Source organism: Anser anser, assembly GCF_964211835.1.
Source record: "Anser anser genome assembly, chromosome: 4".
NCBI classification, from domain to species: Eukaryota; Metazoa; Chordata; class Aves; order Anseriformes; family Anatidae; genus Anser; species Anser anser.
This window is the reverse complement of record NC_139724.1, coordinates 23,818,727-23,836,462: the sequence shown is the minus strand read 5'-3', so window position 1 is coordinate 23,836,462 and position 17,736 is coordinate 23,818,727. Positions and strand designations below refer to the sequence as shown.

The 17,736-nt window shown below is 37.7% G+C and overlaps 1 long non-coding RNA gene across 1 annotated transcript; it reads right to left on the bottom strand.

The window, feature by feature from the left end:
- Positions 1–12,747: 12,747 nt before the first annotated feature.
- On the bottom strand, positions 12,748–14,672 carry LOC310898198. Its single transcript, XR_014583073.1, has 3 exons — positions 14,609–14,672; positions 13,283–13,428; positions 12,748–13,033 (listed from the first exon to the last, which is right to left on the bottom strand). It is a non-coding gene; the product is annotated as an uncharacterized lncRNA (long non-coding RNA).
- Between the last annotated feature and the right edge of the window lie 3,064 nt (positions 14,673–17,736).

Genomic DNA, 17,736 nt, shown 5'->3' with positions numbered 1-17,736 from the left:
CCTCGTCCTGTCACTAGGCACGTGGGAGAATAGACCAACCCCCACCTCTCTACAGCCTCCTTTCAGGTAACTGTAGAGAGCGATGAGGTCGCCCCTGAGCCTCCTCTTCTCCAGGCTGAACAAGCCCAGCTCCCTCAGCCGCTCCTCGTAAGACTTGTTCTCCAGACCCCTCACAAGCTTGGTCGCCCTTCTCTGGACTCGCTCGAGCACGTCCATGTCCTTCCTGTAGCGAGGGGCCCAAAACTGAACACAGTACTCGAGGTGCGGCCTCACCAGAGCCGAGTACAGGGGCACAATCACTTCCCTCGACCTGCTGGCCACACTGCTTCTTATACAGGCCAGGATGCTGTTGGCCTTCTTGGCCACCTGAGCACACTGCTGGCTCATATTCAGCCGACTATCAACCAATACTCCCAGGTCCTTCTCGGCCAGGCAGCTTTCCAGCCACTCATCTCCCAGCCTGTAGCTCTGCTTGGGGTTGTTGCAGCCCAGGTGCAGGACCCGGCACTTGGCCTTGTTGAACTTCATGCAGTTGACCTCAGCCCATCGCTCCAGCCTATCCAGATCCTCCTGCAGAGCCTTCCTGCCCTCGAGCAGATCGACACACGCACTTAGCTTGGTGTCATCTGCAAACTTACTGAGGGTGCACTGGACGCCCTCATCCAGATCATCAATAAAGATATTAAAGAGGACCGGCCCCAGTACCGAGCCCTGGGGGACTCCACTAGTGACCGGCCTCCAACCAGATTTGACTCCATTCACCACAACTCTCTGGGCCCGGCCATCCAGCCAGTTTCTAACCCAGCGAAGCGTACGCCAGTCCAAGCCCCGAGCAGCCAGTTTCTTGAGGAGAATGTTGTGGGGAACTGTGTCAAAAGCCTTACTGAGGTCAAGGTAGACCACGTCCACAGCCTTTCCCTCATCCACCAAGCGCGTCACTTGGTCATAGAAGGAGATCAGGTTCGTCAAGCAGGACCTGCCTTTCATAAACCCATGCTGACTGGGCCTGATCGCCTGCTTGCCCTGCAAGTGCCGCGTGATGACCCTCAAGATAATCTGCTCCATGAGCTTCCCCGGCACTGAGGTCAAACTGACAGGCCTATAGTTCCCCGGGTCTGCCCTCCGGCCCTTCTTATAGATGGGCGTCACATTGGCTAGCCGCCAGTCAACCGGGACCTCCCCCGATAGCCAGGACTGCCGATAAATGATGGAAAGCGGCTCGGCCAGCTCCTCCGCCAGTTCTCTCAGTACCCTTGGGTGGATCCCATCCGGCCCCATCGACTTGCGCACAAGCTCCGTAGCAGGTCGCCAACCATTTCCTCATGGATAGCGAAGGCCACATCCTGCTCCCCATCCCCTTCCACCAGCTCAGGGCACTGGGTGTCCGGAGAACAACCGGTATTGCCGCTAAAGACTGAGGCAAAGGCGGCATTAAGCACCTCAGCCTTTTCCTCATCCTTAGTAACTAGGTTCCCCCTCGCATCCAGTAAAGGATGGAGATTCTCCCTAGTCCTCCGTTTCGCGTTGATGTATTTGTAAAAGGATTTTTTGTTGTCTTTAACGGCAGTAGCCAGATTGAGCTCCAGATGAGCTTTAGCCTTTCTAATTTTCTCCCTGCACAGCCTCGCTACATCCTTGTAGTCCTCCTCAGTGGCCCGCCCTTTTTTCCAAAGATTATAAACCCTCTTTTTTCTGCTAAGCTCCAGCCGCAACTCTCTGTTGAGCCAGGCCGGTCTTCTTCCACGCCGGCTCATCTTTGGGCACGTGGGGACGGACCGCTCCTGTGCCATCACGATTTCCTTCTTGAGGAGCGCCCAGCCTTCCTGGACTCCTCTGCCCTTCAGAACCTCCTCCCAAGGGACTCGGCCAACCAGCGTCCTGAGCAGCTCAAAGTCAGCCCTCCGGAAGTCCAAGACAGCAGTTTTACTGCCTAATTACTGGATTACTAATTAAATTACTAATTAATTTACTGGAGTTTAATCACCATTAATAAATTCTGGGAGGTGGAGGGTGGCTGGCAGTGTAGAATGGGTCAATTGCAAACGCATTACTTGAGTAATTATCTACTTTTCTTTCCACAAATTGTTAGAAGAAACAATTCCAGTATCTCTGAATGCAAATAATTATTAGTTAAGCCCTTACCAGATGATTTGTGCAAATACATTTTAGACTGTGGTTCTGTGGACATTGCTTCCCATTTTTATATGGTGTGTAATCAATTAACTAAGCCAATACCACTGATCTGAATTCTTATATTTTCAAAACAATGGAATAATCATTAGTATGAACACATAATGAGAGTACGTATTTTGATTATGTTTGATAATATTTTGACTAGAATTTATTTTCAGTAAGCACGGAAAAGAGTTTGATACCAGAAATGCCAGTAAAGCAAGCATTCTTTTCATTATACTGTTATATATTTTTTTAAGTCAATCGAGTTTCTTCATTTTACATCAGTGCAGGGTCTGTCCTATAAGCTTTCTTCATTTTCTTTCTTTGAGATCAGCCATCTGCTTCCGACAGAAGATGTCAGAAACAATTACTATGCTGCACTAAAGTGTTTTCTTAAGTACTCCAGATTTATTTTTGTTACAGCTAATCATAAAAAGAAATGTGCAGGAGCTAAATCAAATAAAGAGGGATTTGGAGGCAATAAATATTTAAAATTGTTAGGTAATATTGTGTAGTTAACATTCAGGTTGTATGTATTTGTTGGTATCCACATATTGTAAAACATTACAATTTACACACACACAAACTGCACACATTATAAAAGCATAACAATATTTTTTTTTCATGGTTCTAATGACATGAGAAAAATACTTCAGATTCCCTATCACAGCCTACAGTGTCATCAGCTGTTATTCTTATAAAATATACCTCTGTGCTGAGCAATGGAATATAATTTACTTTATGTTTTGTTTTACGCTTTTTTTTAAGTGCATGAAGAAAGACGTTCATAAGTCATAGGTAAGCAAAAGAACTGGCATATCTTAACTGATCCTTGGCTTCAGACTCACTGCAGTGGATGCTGCCATTTGTAGAGTGTTGCCCTTGGGCTCAGCTGCTGACTGAATGGATTGAAGCTGGCAACTGCTGGACATTGTTTTGTCCTGTACCATACAGTTTTTAGTAATCCGTATAACAAACATAGGTACACCAAAAACTAAAAGCTGAGCAGTGCTCTTATTTTACTTATAATTTTTTGAACAGTGTGTTCAATTTTTACAACACAAACCAAATGAAAATGTATATGAATATTCACCTCTGAAATTTCAACCTTCAGTACCACTAGAGTAGCAGTAACAGTATGTTTTAAATTAGTATGTCTAACTGTACTATTTGATTAAATAGGATTAGTGCTGCTGGGTAGTAACTTTGCAGCAATGGCTGTGTTCTTGACGATTACTTCCCATGTTGTGCTGTTTCTGCATTCTAGCACCTCAGCATTGCTGAAAATTTTATTTAATGCAGGTAAGAAACTGTAAAACTGAGCTTTTTTTATGACATGGAAACGTAATGCCCAGTCTTCTTTTCAAACATTATTTAATTCTTCAACTGTTAATCTTCATTGAAATGGTCTGACACAATTCTCTACATGGTCAAAATTCTGTTTGTCAGAGTATAACTTCTTTTCTTGAGATATTGACTGTGCTCCCTCTCTATTTCCTTCCTTCTTTCTTTCCCTCTCATTCTTTCTTCTTTCAGCTGAAAGAGTTTCTGCTATGATAAATGGTCACAGTTTTGAGAGGTAGTCTCAGTCTTAGGATGATTCCTCTAGAAATATATATATATATTTTTCTCCTGTATCCTCAATAAATCATCAAAATCTAATAGAAATATATGACTAGCTAACAGGTGGAAAAGATCCATCTAATCAGCAGTCAGTGGTTCTCACATATTTTCAGCAAGGCCTCAGCATCTCTTTGGTCAAGTTCCAGATCTGCTTCAGTAAACTCAGAAGTAGTCAGTTGTAACCTCTCTCGTTTTTCTCAGAACTGTTTGGAAGCTCACTGCTCAAGTAGTACGTGCTGAAGTTTAAGATTGTTTTTTTCTTATTGTCTTTATTCACCTCTTCAATCTTCTGATCTTCCAAAGATGTCTAGAGATCCATTCTGAGCCTCCATTTTTAAGATGGATGTGGCTATCTGGGAAATGCATCATTCGTGCATTGAGGAGACAGTTAAATAGCATGCATAGTTCAGCCTATATGCACAAACATCCAAGAAGTTGTAGCATGGTTAAAATTCAGGTGTAGCAACCTGTCCCCTTCCCTTGATGCCCCTATTAATTCCAGAACAACTTCCATGATGACAATGCAAACATTTCAAAATGTTGTTAGGTTTCCATTATTGCTATCTCTAAGGAAAATAAGGCACACTATGGGTCTATGTGCATTTCATGAAAATGAATGATTATAAAAGACTGCATCCAAATGACCTTGGCAGATGTCAACACCAACATTGCTGATGCAATTAAGTGCCTTTTCTAAGTGGGAGTCATCAGCTATGCAATTATCCAGTACTCAAGGAAGAATTTTTTTCCCGCTAAGTGAATGATATAGGACTTGCAGAGCTTGACTGTGTGGTTACAAGGTTATCATGCCATTACTCCTCAGATCCCTGATGTCAAACTCCATATATGTTTTTTTTTCTTTTCTTGTTTTTTTTTTTTTTTAAAGCTTCATCTTGGAATTTTTATCAAAAGTATAGAGAAGGTAAAAGTTAGACATTCTATCATCCTGACAATAATATTTTGCAATATCGTAAAAGCAACTATTAAAGGTACAAATCTGTATAATGTATATTTATTTTAATGGAATATGCAATATAGAATCATAGAATCGTAGAATATCCCAAGTTGGAAGGGACCCACAAGGATCATTGAGTCCAACTCCTGGCACCACTCAGGTTCACCAAAAAATCCAGACCATGTGACTAAGTGCACAGTCCAAACGCTTCTTAAACTCCGACAGGCTTGGTGCAGTGACTACTTCCCTGGGAAGCCTGTTCCAGTGTGCGACAACCCTCTCCTGATGGAGAGAACCTCTTCCTGATGTCTAACCTAAACCTCACCTGCCTCAGCTTGACACCATTCCCAAGGGTCCTATCACCGGTGACTAAAGAGTATAGATCGGTGCCTTCCCCTCCACTCCCCCATACCTTCCCCTCCACTCCCCCTCGTGAGGAAGCTGTAGACCACGATGAGGTCTCCCCCAAGCCTCCTCTTTTCCAGGCTGAACAGGCCAAGTGATCTCAATATAGATAATTTTGGAAATGAATTCAAAGTTATTGTTTGGAAATGACTTCTATTTACCTCAAGATGTTCAAAACTCCCTTTTTGTTTCCCAGTTAGAGATGGGTAAACTTAAAAAAAAGTGTTTTGAAGTTGGTTTTCACTGCATAAACCATGAAAACCGTACATTCATCCTATTGCATCCAAGTCAATTCCATCCATAAATCATGATTAGAAATCTCTGAAGACTAAGCTTAGATTTACAATATATCTTGATTTCTCTACGATATTTTAAGACTTTATACGCCCTTGACTGGCACATTACCTGTATGAAATATCAAAGCTGGAATCTTTCTTTCCAGTAGCTTCTTTTATCCTGGCTTTAATAACCAGAGCTGGAGAAGTTCCTATTATTTGAATTTGTGTGAGTTTACTTAAATCACACAGTGTCCATTATTAATATTAGCACAGGGGTAAAAGCTGAGACTTGTCTGGGATTGCTCTTTCTTGTTATAAACAGTGCAGTCAGTGAGTGTAGTCTGCTTTTAACCTATTCTTGATAACAATGATGTAAAAAAAAAAAAAAGCGTTAGCTGAAATTAAGCTGCAGTAATATCAGAGATATTTGTAGCACAGACCATTGCACAGTTTGTTAGAAATGTCAGACTTTGACCCCAAGGCCAGAACAGACATGGGTCATGAGTCAGGCGAATTCACAAACCTGTGTGGAATCCCACTCTGCAGGTGTCTGCAGTACAAGTAGTTTGCTCTCATGAACAGAAACATTAATCAATTAGACATCCTATCACAAAATTACCCCCTAAACAGTTATTTCTGAATGTATTAATATCCCTGCACAATTGTGTCAGAAGCCATGGCAACAACATTGCTAAACATATGGGAAGATTATCAATGGCTTTCTGTGAAATTTAGGAGCTTTTAAGAAGCTGAGTAAAAATAATTGCTTGTAGTCTAAATGCTTACTTTTAAATGCTGTGTTTGATGTCTGCCAAGATGAAGGGATAGACTGCATATGTTGTTGTTGGCTGGAATATGTAAGAGATAGATGTGGATTAGAGATGAATGATGAGTAGGAACAAAATACTGCTCTTCAATTTAGGAAGTGAGTTTTTTGTTGTTTTTTTTTTTTTTTAAGTAAGTTTGTTTTGAATTGGGCATGCTGATAACTTTTTTGTGTGTGCTTGTGTTTCAAAGCAATTCTATCTTATGGACCAGAAATTCAAAGTAACAACTGCACATTTTAACACTGAATTTTGTAAAATTAACACAGTTTTAGCTATGTAACTAGTAATCATAATTATGGTTAAATAAATACAACATGAATTTCTTAATGCTACTTTAGTCAGTAGCTTTCAAAAGAGAATTTTAAGTATCTACAATTAAAGAAATCTGGCATATCATATTAGACTGATCCACAAATTTTAGGTTCAATCAAGGGCAGTACAGGTGAACAAAATGTCTTTGATGTCTAAGGTAAAGTTTGACATGCATTTGTTATAATAAACACGGAAAGGTCCCTCCTGAATAACTCTATAAAAATCAGTAGAATGGGTTAAAACAAACAAACAAACCAGTTAAACAGTTAGTGGGTATGCATAGATAACAAGTATATGAATAATTATAACCTACATGAAGGGAGTCACTGTGACTTCTGCAAAGGGAAAAATTGCTTTTTTCAGTGTTCAACAAATGTGTGTAAAAGCAATTTAGTTGATATAGTGTACTGGATTTCTTCTGTACTTCTGGACACAGCTCTCACCAAAGACTTTTAAGGAACCTAGGCAGGCATTTTAGAGGGTCTTCTCATAGGTTAGTCATTATTTAAATTGATCAGTCAATTTTTAAATTTTTTTATTAAATGACAGGAATCTGCCTTCTTTGCAAGGAGGGAGATTACAGTGCAGTTTTGCAAGCATCCTAACCTGGAGTCTGTGCTGTTCAAAACAGACACAATGACCTCGGAAAGAAAGATGAGCAGTGAAATGGGAATATTTGCTGACACAGTTATTTACAGCAATGACAGTGAGAAAGCACTGAATAATTACACAAGGATATTATGAAGCTGAGTGACCAGCTAACAAAATGGCTTATAAAATTCATAGTAGGCAAATATCAAGTGATGCATATGGGAAAAAAACTTCTTAATTTTGCATACTATAGAATGAACCTTGAAGTGACTGTTACCACTCAAGATTGAGATCTTGTGGCAATACTAGATTGTCTCATCAAAATATCAACTCAGTGCTCAATAGCAGCCAAAAGGCATACCAAATATTAGTAACTACTAGAAAATAAATAAGAAGTCGATCAAAGAACCTTATTATCTTGCTGATCACATCCTGCATACTGCAGTCCACACCGGTCTCATCTCAGATTATTTTTGCATTTTGAAAGACAAGAAAACAAGGACAGGACCGGAGTGACAAAAATATAGGAAGGCTTCCCTTTGAAGAACAGCTAAGTAGGTTAGGACTCTCAAATTAGGGAAAAAAAAAAAAGTCATTTAGAGGAGACATCTTAGAAATATATCAAATTTTGACTGTCTTTAGAAACAGTTATAATATTGGCACTCACACTGTGTTGTGCAGAAGTACTTACAAAGAATGCAGCAGTTAAAAAAGCTTTTAATTTTAAGAAAATATTGATTTGTTAGGTACCAAAAATTTCACAAGAAAAAATCTGTAATTTGTAGACCTCAGACTGGATTAATCAGAATTTCAAATATTTCTTGACTGTTACAACACACCAATTTTTAATACGTTTTGTTAGAAACTGACATAGCTATAGTGTAACTGAGAAAAATTTATTAAATATACTTTAGTAACTATTTATAAATACCTATTTATAAGTCCTCACCAGTCTGGAAAGAAGCATAATTTTCTAATGTAGAAAGATGATCAACTAAAGTGTGGGACCTAGACTAGAAGCTGAGCTTAAGTTTACAGACTTCTGAAAAGCGTTCTTGTCCTCCCTCTCTCTCTGTTTAATACCATTGTCTCTGAAAAGAAGAAGAATAGTAGAAGATTGTTCTACTGAGATTTGGTACAAAACGTTGGAGATCTCTGTTCAGTTATGTGTCTAGCCAAAATTTTCTATGTGAATTTGAGCAACTAACTCTATCGCTCTGCATCTGACTATCTCCTGCTTCTTAGTAAGTCTCATGACCCTCACCTCTAAGCTCTTTGGGGAACTGAACTCCTATTCTTGGTTAAGATTTCTACATCTTCTTGAATTTGGATTCAAGTTTGTGTCAGGTTTGATTTCAGCCTATATATTCTTGCAACTATTGTAAAAGCATGATACCAGCTGGATGGCATGCATTTTTTCTTAGTTGCTGCACTACAGGTGTCTTTTGTAGTGAAACACAGAGACAATATTGCTCTCTCCTTTCTTCCACATATTATTGTCTTTTTGTTTGTGCCTTAAGTTTTACGCTGATTGCTCTGGTGATAATGATAATATATTTGGAATGATCGTAAGAATAATCATCAGTTTGTTTGGTGTCAGAACCTTGCAGAAAGTGAGGGCAGGATGACTTAGCAGTGGCTGAGAGAGACTGGGAGATTTTGTCAGCCTTTTATACCAATCAAGGATCATCAAATATAGGTTATAAAAAATCACGGATATGGAGCAAAAAACTCAGACAGACTTTCCACCAATGCCATAAGGAATGTGCCTACTGCCTTATTCCATTAATCAATTTCCTCTCAACTCTTCTAATTCTGTAAAGTGCAATATAATATAAACAGTGATTTATTTCTACATGGCAATACGCTAACTACTGATATATCAATTTAATTTCTTCCTTGCTATTATGGAAAGCCTTGTCATGACTCCTGAGTTAAGGAGTTCGATTTTGCATTTAAAACAGGTATTGAACATCTTTGCTTTCTTTGAGAAATACTACATATTCTTCACAAAATTACATTTATTCTTCGGGCACTGAACTGACAAGTGAAATCATTAATTAACTTATGTTAATTACATATTAGGTCCTTAGGAAATTTACCATCTAAGTCCATCCTTGTCACTACAGATAACAGCAAAGAAATAGAAAATCTTTCTACGTATCTGTAGAACTAAAACGGGTTGAAATCTCATAGAGATTCTTCATGCATGGTAATCAAGTTCATTTATTAATGTTTATTGTGTTTGTGGTCATTGTAAAGGCAACAGGTATTCTGAACTATGACTCAAAATTTTTAAGGCTATTGTGACAGTAGAGGTAATGCAAACACTTACTTGACTCCCCTGTAGAAAGAGCCACGTGGGTGGGGCATAGGTTAACTGCAGCCCCCCCCTATACTGGCTCCTGGAGGCTCTGCTGCCCTGTATTACTTGTTGATTAAAGTCATGTGGGCTGTGGAAAGGAAGCCCAGCAAGTACAGGGCTTTTGTTGTTTGTACTTTCAGCTTTAAATGGGGAGACAGCCTGACAAACTAAGGATCAGATTCAACTTAATTCTCCTTCTGGTTAGGCAGCCAGCTCTTGCGTCAGAGCAGTCTCCTTGCTCTCTACTGGTCACTAGCACCTATGAATCTGTCCTTGAAATAAACCATAAAAATAAAAAAGACTTATTTTTAATACTTGGTGTTTTCACTTGGCTGGTGATAGCATATAGTAGCACTCATTCTGAATTTCTTTTAAGCCTTCAGGGAACTAAAAAAGACTTCTAAGGCAGGATATGTATGAATAATTTACAGGAATTTTGCAATTATTTCTATAGTAAGGATTCAAATCTTCCAAATTAAAGTTAATTTACCCTTACAAGTATTCTAATAATTTTAAAATCAGAAGTGTGAGATTAAAGCCACCATACAGTCTTAATTTGGTCCAGCAATGATACCTCATGAGAAAAAATTTATCTGTATAATAAAAAAATATGCCATTAAAACCCAGCTAAATCTAATCTGGGATTTCAAATTTTAAAATGTATTTTTCATAACTATATGGTTATTACCTCATGTCACTATAAAGCTGAGGTAAGGTTATTGCTTGTAGCATCTTAATATATATTTTATCTGGGAGTTACATACATAATTCATATTTATTAAAATAGTTTATTAATATGTCCAAGGTGAGTCAGTTGACCCTGAAAACCACAGTTTTAGGCCTTCTAAATGAAGCTAATAGGACTGCTTATCTGGTGCTATTAATGTAGCCAATGTTACAAAGATAAGAATTAGCACATCAAGCACGCATTGGGATTTTCTCTCCTTCTCTGACTTGCTGTCCTTCCTTCTCTGTCAGTGGAGACCTGGAATGGGTAGTAAGACCAACACAGGGCAATAAAGTCTACCAGGACAAGACAGAGGTTGCTATTGGGAAATATAACCTGTTTCTGTAGTTCTTAATATTTATTTATTTACTTGTAAATAATTTTTGAAAACTGTTTACTTTTTCGTCAGTCAAGGGGTTTCCATAGAAAATCTACTGATATGGATAAGCCAAATTGTACAGTAACATATACAGTAACATGTTAAAAGAACAAAGTTACATATTCTTGAGCACAGTTCTGTAGATCTGTGATCAAATCCTTTGTTTATCCCCACCCCCTGCCCTCCCCCAAAAAATAGAAAAAGAAAAAGAAACAAGTAAGTCATAAAAGAGACATTCATATGATGAATATTGTCACCCTATATTAGGAAGTATTCAGATAGTATTTTTGCATTTAGATGGACAATAGCTCAATAGCTGGAAAGCAGAAGATGAGAGAGTGAATGTTGACTCTATGTTTCTCCCATATGAACTCAGAGAGACAGCAACCTCTGAGGCAGATGTAGCTGTGACAATCCTGTCATTGTCCACCTCAGGGCAACTCACTGAGAGGAGTCTCCTTTTTATTAAAGCTTCTTGTTTCTTACTTGCTCTTTTGTTTCTGAACTTTGGACGGCATCCTAGAGTTCAGAGTTGATATTAATCTAATCTTAGTATTATTATGAGGATAGAATATTTGATTGTTCACATTCATAATTAATGATAAAGGTGTTTAAGGGGGCAGTATGCTTAATTAAAGATTCCTACACTTCAAAAGTGAAGAAAATGCCTTTGAAAGGAAATGTGGCATCAAAACTTCTAAGAGTTATGTGTTGATAATCCATTAAGAATGGAAAGAAAAATGTCAAAGGCTGGGTACAAAATGGGGAATGATGTGGGTAGGCTCTGGCCTTCCTCACCTTAGTGACCAGGTCTAATACTGGAAATATCCCTGGCCACATGATGTGTGTATCTTTGTAAGGCTACTCAACTACCTTTTCTCTTTTTCCCACATGCATCCAGTTTTGCAATCTCCACAATCCCCAAAATAAATAATATGGGGAGCGTAGAGAACTGATGGTAAGAATAATGAAGTGCTCCTGGTTAGCAATGAATTCAGTTACTCATACAAGGAAAAAAAAAAAAAAAAAAAAAGAAAAACCAGAAAAGATAATGGAAAGGGAGATTAAGAAAACAAACAAACAAACAAAACACAGTAACTACATAAAGAGAAAGGAAGACGTACTGGGTCTACCCTAGAAGTTTTTTGCTGTCACAGCTACTTTGGTTATTTCCCGCTATTTTATGAGGCAGTCAGGCCAACAAAGCCCTAGCAGAGCTGTAGATATACCAGCTCTTGACATGTTAGCATATATTGCTCATTGAAATAAGAGATACCAGGAAAAGCACTTCTTTGCAAATAGAACTATATCAATAGAAAGGCAGTTTTAGTGTCAGAGCTGTGGCAGTAAAATTAAATCAGCTAAATACTTAAATGTTGACAAGTTTAGGTGAACAGAAACTACCAGAAAAAATAAGTAGACAAGGAGTGGGGGCTTGAGGATTATGCAAGAGAAACAGAAAGGTAGAATAGTTGAATTGCACATGGTCTTTACTTTTTTTTTTTTTTAAACAAACAAACAAAAGCTCAGCAGCTGTTTCCTGCATTTAAAATGGCATGTAGCAGCAGAACTGATAGTAAAACTAACCCATAAAATGTAAAAAAAAAAAAAAAAAAAAAAAAAAAGTGTCATGTTGAAATGAAAAGTCTTACTTTTGGAAACTAATCACTTGGAGAACTAGTCTCTGAGCAAATCAGGAAACTGTTTTTATGCTGTGAATACAACAACACATCTAAAAGTTGCTGGCAGTCTGGCAGCTGGGCTTCCCCTTGTGAGCTGTCTTTCAGAAAACTAAATATTTAGTGTATCTGAACAGGCAACAGGATTTCTTCTCAAAGAGGAAGGGTCAGTTCTCCTTTTGGGATACGTTGATGTGCAATTCACTTTGATGTACTGTGACTACTACGCAATAAGGTCTCATATATGATTCTATCTCTCCTCAGAAACTCTCAGATTCTGCTTTTCCCCATGAGTAAAGATCATCTCTCTTATTACTTTTTTCCTCACTGCAATCTGATTACCAGATAGATCGAGGTAGAAATATTGACCTATGGTAGAGTAAGTACTCTTCATCTGAAGTAGCAAACTTTCTCTTCTGCTGTGTGGGAAAGTATAGGAATAGTAGTCTTTTCTGTATGCATATTTTGTCTACACCTCATTTCTGAGTTGACATTGTTCAGTCTATTCATAATTAATATTTTGAAAAGATGAGATTATTAAAGTTTATTTTTAAAGCTAAAAAAAAGTTAGTATTTTCCTCAAAACTAATATTTTAATAAATAATAATAACAAGATCAAATGAGTATAAGGTTCCTTCATGATGAGTCTTGGTAATACAACAAGGTCCTATGGAGGTTGAGGAAAGTTATCGTTGTTAAAAAGGTGGTCTTATGGCCCTGCAAAACACAATGAAGAAGGAAGAGGAAGGTGGTGAAATGAGTCTGAAGTGGTGTATGAAGAGTTTACTCATTCTGTACACTTTGACTGTGCCAGGTCTAACAGTGATGACAGACATGGTAACAGGTTAGTGTTAGACCGTTTCACAAGGTGGATATTAGCTAATCTAGCTAGGTAGCTCTTAACCTTTCTGCCCCACAGCTTCCTTTTCAGTCTCTCTATCCATGTGAGATATGGCTGTCACTCACTGCTTTCAGTAATAAGGCAAGGGCAGGCAATCAGGGCTTGCAGGTTGAAAACTCATTTGTTTTCCTCTCAAAAGGGCATTTTTTTCTCTCTCAATTCAGAAAACCAGTAGACAGTATTTGTTACAGTGGTTTTGTCTTTCATATATCTGCAGGAACAACAAAAAAGATAAGATGAGATCATCAGAATGCTTGCCACTTGGGAAAAATGAATCTTTGCAAAAGAAACTACCAAAAATACTCTTTATAGAGGCACTCCATACAAAAGTTGGTACATGAAATGAAAAAACAGTGTTCCCTGCAGGTAAGATAGCTCTGGATAATTGAGATCTGACACATACTGCATTTCTCTAAAAATAATTTAATCACAGTCTGATCAAAATTTCATAAAACAGATAATGCTTTACATTTGCTTAAGGCTTATGACAGTTAATTATAATTTTGATTCTATCACCATGCTTTAGGCTTCTTTATAAGTCAGAAGGATTCCTCCTCATATTAGAAAGAAGTATACTGTAGTTTACTTTTACTTTTCTTTGATGAACTGCCTGTAGAGGAGAGGTACCCGGTGCCTATTCACTTGGGTGCATATGTTCAGTAATGACTCTGAATGACAAATGCAGTGTAAATAATTTTTCTGTTGTAACTGTGTAGTATCATTTATAGGCTGATTATGTGTGCTTAGTCAAAATATACACAGATAAGACAGCTGTGCTCTACTTTTGTTTTACCAAACCTAGCAAGTATTTTATTTGCAATAAAGAAACTGAAGGGCCATCAAAGTTGTATACAGCCATCTGCTTCTGAAATTAGTTTCATATTAGGGATTTAAGCCTTGGTGATGTTCTTCTGTACAGGAAACTGAAAATGCTCTTTTTTGCTTGTTTTTAAATATAGAGTTGAGTATTAAATGTGTAGAGTATTGTTAACAACACATAGCTTACTCCTATGTCTCCTCATCTCAATTTGCAAACACTGCTCTGCTATATGGCACAGATATAGTTACAAATTGAAGCTTTTGCATGAGACATAAATTGTACCACTAGTGCTTAGAAAAGTGCTGACTTCCTGATTAAATAATAAGAAGCTTACTGTTGAATATGATATATAATGTGTAATAATAATGGCACAAAACATAATGTTGTTAAAAGCTGGTAGATGAGAGATCAGGTGTTAGGAAAAGCCAATGGAGCCAACTGTGGTATCTGCTATACCAAAATATTACTGCTGTGATACCAGCTCCAACTTGCTAGACCAGCAGGAAAAACCATTAAATCCCAATCTATTACAGCACTTAAGATAGTCCTATGAAAGTAAAATGGGACTTACCACAGGGTTGTTGATTTTGTTGTGAACCACATGATATTTGGGGAAGGTTCACTACAGAGACTTAGTTTCTTTAAGTGGCAATTATGCTACTAAGTCCAAATTAAGTATCACTGGCATTCAAAAAAATCCCCATTCAGCTGCTGCATTTCCTTTGTGAGCTCTGAAGTCCCTCAACACTGAATTTTCTGCCAGGACATGTATAGAGCTGCCTAAATCTTTAAATGCCTGGCTTTTGCTGTATCCATAGTCTGGGAGGGATTTAAAAACAAGGCATTTTCTCATTTTATCTATCTCAGACTGCATGAGCTAGGAGGTGTGATAAGTGTACTGTGTACATACTTGTGAAGGTTTGGATGACAGAAAAACAGAAAAAAAGAGCTGGGAAATGCAGTAAGGAAAAAGGGAGAATTGGGTGAGGAAAGAAATGCTTCTCTCCAAAGGCCACAATTAGATGAGCTGTCTGGACCACATGAGAGCCAGGCTCAAACCCCTGCTTTGAAGCAAAGGCTTCAGTTTTAGCATCCTACCTTCAAGAACACCCTAGCGATAGACAAATGGATATCCTGCCATACAACTCCCTTTCAACTTTTCTTTTATTGAAATTGCTTTATATTCTATAAAGTACATAACTTTTGCCAGACTGTCAGATTGTTACATTTCCTTAGCCAAAGAAATGAGCTAATGGCTAATGCTGCAATGCAAGCTAATTATTTGTTAGTGAAGGCATTGAACTGTGTAGCCTAAATTTAAGTCCCTTCTCCAGTCACTACCTTACATAAACAGGGACAGCCTCAACAAAAGAGACTCAACAGCACTGTACTTCAGCTACTGTGGGGTGATGATCTAGGTTTTGAAAGGGAATAGAATAGTCAATCCTGACACGCTGATCAGATAACTGCTCTAAAAGAGATAGGAATATTTCTTAGTTTTATACAAAATTGCAAGACTGCTTAAGCTGAGCAAGAAAGCTTCAGCTGTTATGACTGTTGAAATCCTCTTTTCAAAAAAACATAAAACCTCTTTCCTAAAACCTCTTCGGTTTAGGATTGTTCTGGAGTTTTCTGTCTGATTGGATTGAAACATCTCTGTCTCTCCAGCTTTTCTATGCTCACAGTCACAGGAATTGGATTATGAACCTCAGTGTTGGGATGTTTCTGAAAGTCCCAGTTCTTGAAGCATTGGAGTAGATGATTTCTATTTTAACAAAATGTCTGTTCAGATCATGCAGCATGTTTTTAAAATTTATTTATTTGTTTTTATTAGCAGGGGCTTGTTTTTACTTCTTCTATAGGACACATTTATAACAAAATAAAGTTGGATTTATCTCCCAAGTAATCTAAGAAATGGAAAAAACAGTCTTAATACCTATTCCTGATCTTCTGTGAGAAAAGAGAAATCTATCAGAAACTGTTAATGTGCCAGTGGAAAGGAGGATGTAAAGTGTTATTCAAATTAAGAATAGCATCAAAGATCCTTCTGAAAAAAACTGTGACTTTGTGACTGACTTTATTCTAGCTACCACCAGTGGAGCCTATAAACACTAATTCCTCTCACATGACAGAGAACAGTCCCAAGGTCAATATTAATTAAAACTTTTCAGGAAAACTATTTTTAAAATACTAAGTTCGTTCCCAAACTGTGATTTCTGTGTAAATGTTGTTTGTTTGGTTTTTTTTTTGTTTTGTTTTGTTTTTACGGGGAGTGGGGGGTGGGGAAGGAGCAGGGAAATAACACTGTGTCAGTATTGTATTTGTCAATCCTTCAGTATTTTTACATTATCATTCTTTAGAGTTTTATCTGGGCTGTTGTACACTCGCCACTTCTTGCAGAGCAACCAGGACACACTATAATCAATTTTGTCATGCACTAATTTATACTTATTTCCAGACAATTCAGTAAATTCAATTATGATAAGACTAATTGTCCCTGGGGCTTGGCCATGTATCCTGCACTCAGGATGGACATCTTGGCTACCATCTATCTTTGCTATAATATATTCTGGGAGAATATTCTTTTTCTGCACAGCCATAAAGCTCTCAGTTTCTCTTCTCAGTGCTCCTCTGACAGTGCACTTATAATTAGCCATAATCTCTTTGTGAATTTTTCTAAAATCTCATGTAGTTCTTTTCCATTAATTTACGCCCATGTATATATTCCTTTTATCTTTCTAATGACTTGCTCTCAGTAGGACTATATTCCTAATTTAGTTTTGGAAATAGATCCAAGATGTTCTATCTCATACACTTTCCTGCAGTTACATACTTTTGTTGCACAGTATCAGGCCACAACTTCATGCAATACCTGCTCCTAGCCTCCTGTGTTAAGAAAATACCAGAACTGGGATAGTGTTCAAACATATGTCAGTTGTCTTAAATATATTTTACTAGTTCAACTTTGCTTCAGCAGACTCTGTAATTCCTAAAACATTCATTCTGGAGTCTTTCCCTCTTTCTTTATGAATCTTTTGCATCTAAAGAACCCTGAAGAGCTTTCAGTTCCCAAATCAACCTTTTATTTCTCCTTTTTGTGCTTCTACTATTGTAACATTTGTACAGTTTCTTTGAGTACCTTAAGATATCTATATGGTTCAACCTAAAAGTTACTCCTTTCTCTTTCAAAATTGGTAAAAAAAAAAAAAAAAAAAAAAAAAAAAAAAATGACCATTCAATTAATATAAATTTTATTGTGGCATCATATTTCAGGGAGTCCACCTGAAAAGTGTAATGTAACCATCCTTTTATTAGTCATTAGTTAAACTTCTTTTGAATGTCTCAACACTGTGTACACCTGGAAAAAGAGGGACAACAAAGAATCAGAATGACAAGGAATCAGCTTGAGAAATTCTATGTTTTTATTTGGCATTTTATCAGTATACTCAAAGCCTAGGTGTGTCTTTGCTATTACATGTAAGTACCACAAACATAATAAATGTTATTTCAGGCACTCCTAAAATTCCCTCATTACACACTAAGGTATGGTTTCATATAATATCAACATACATGAGAGGTTTTTCACTTTTCTCAATACATCTTTGTCACTATAAAATAATTCTTCACTGTTTTCCACTCACTGACAACACTTAACCATTCTTCTCATCATTTCTACTATTGAAAAAAAAACCAACATGA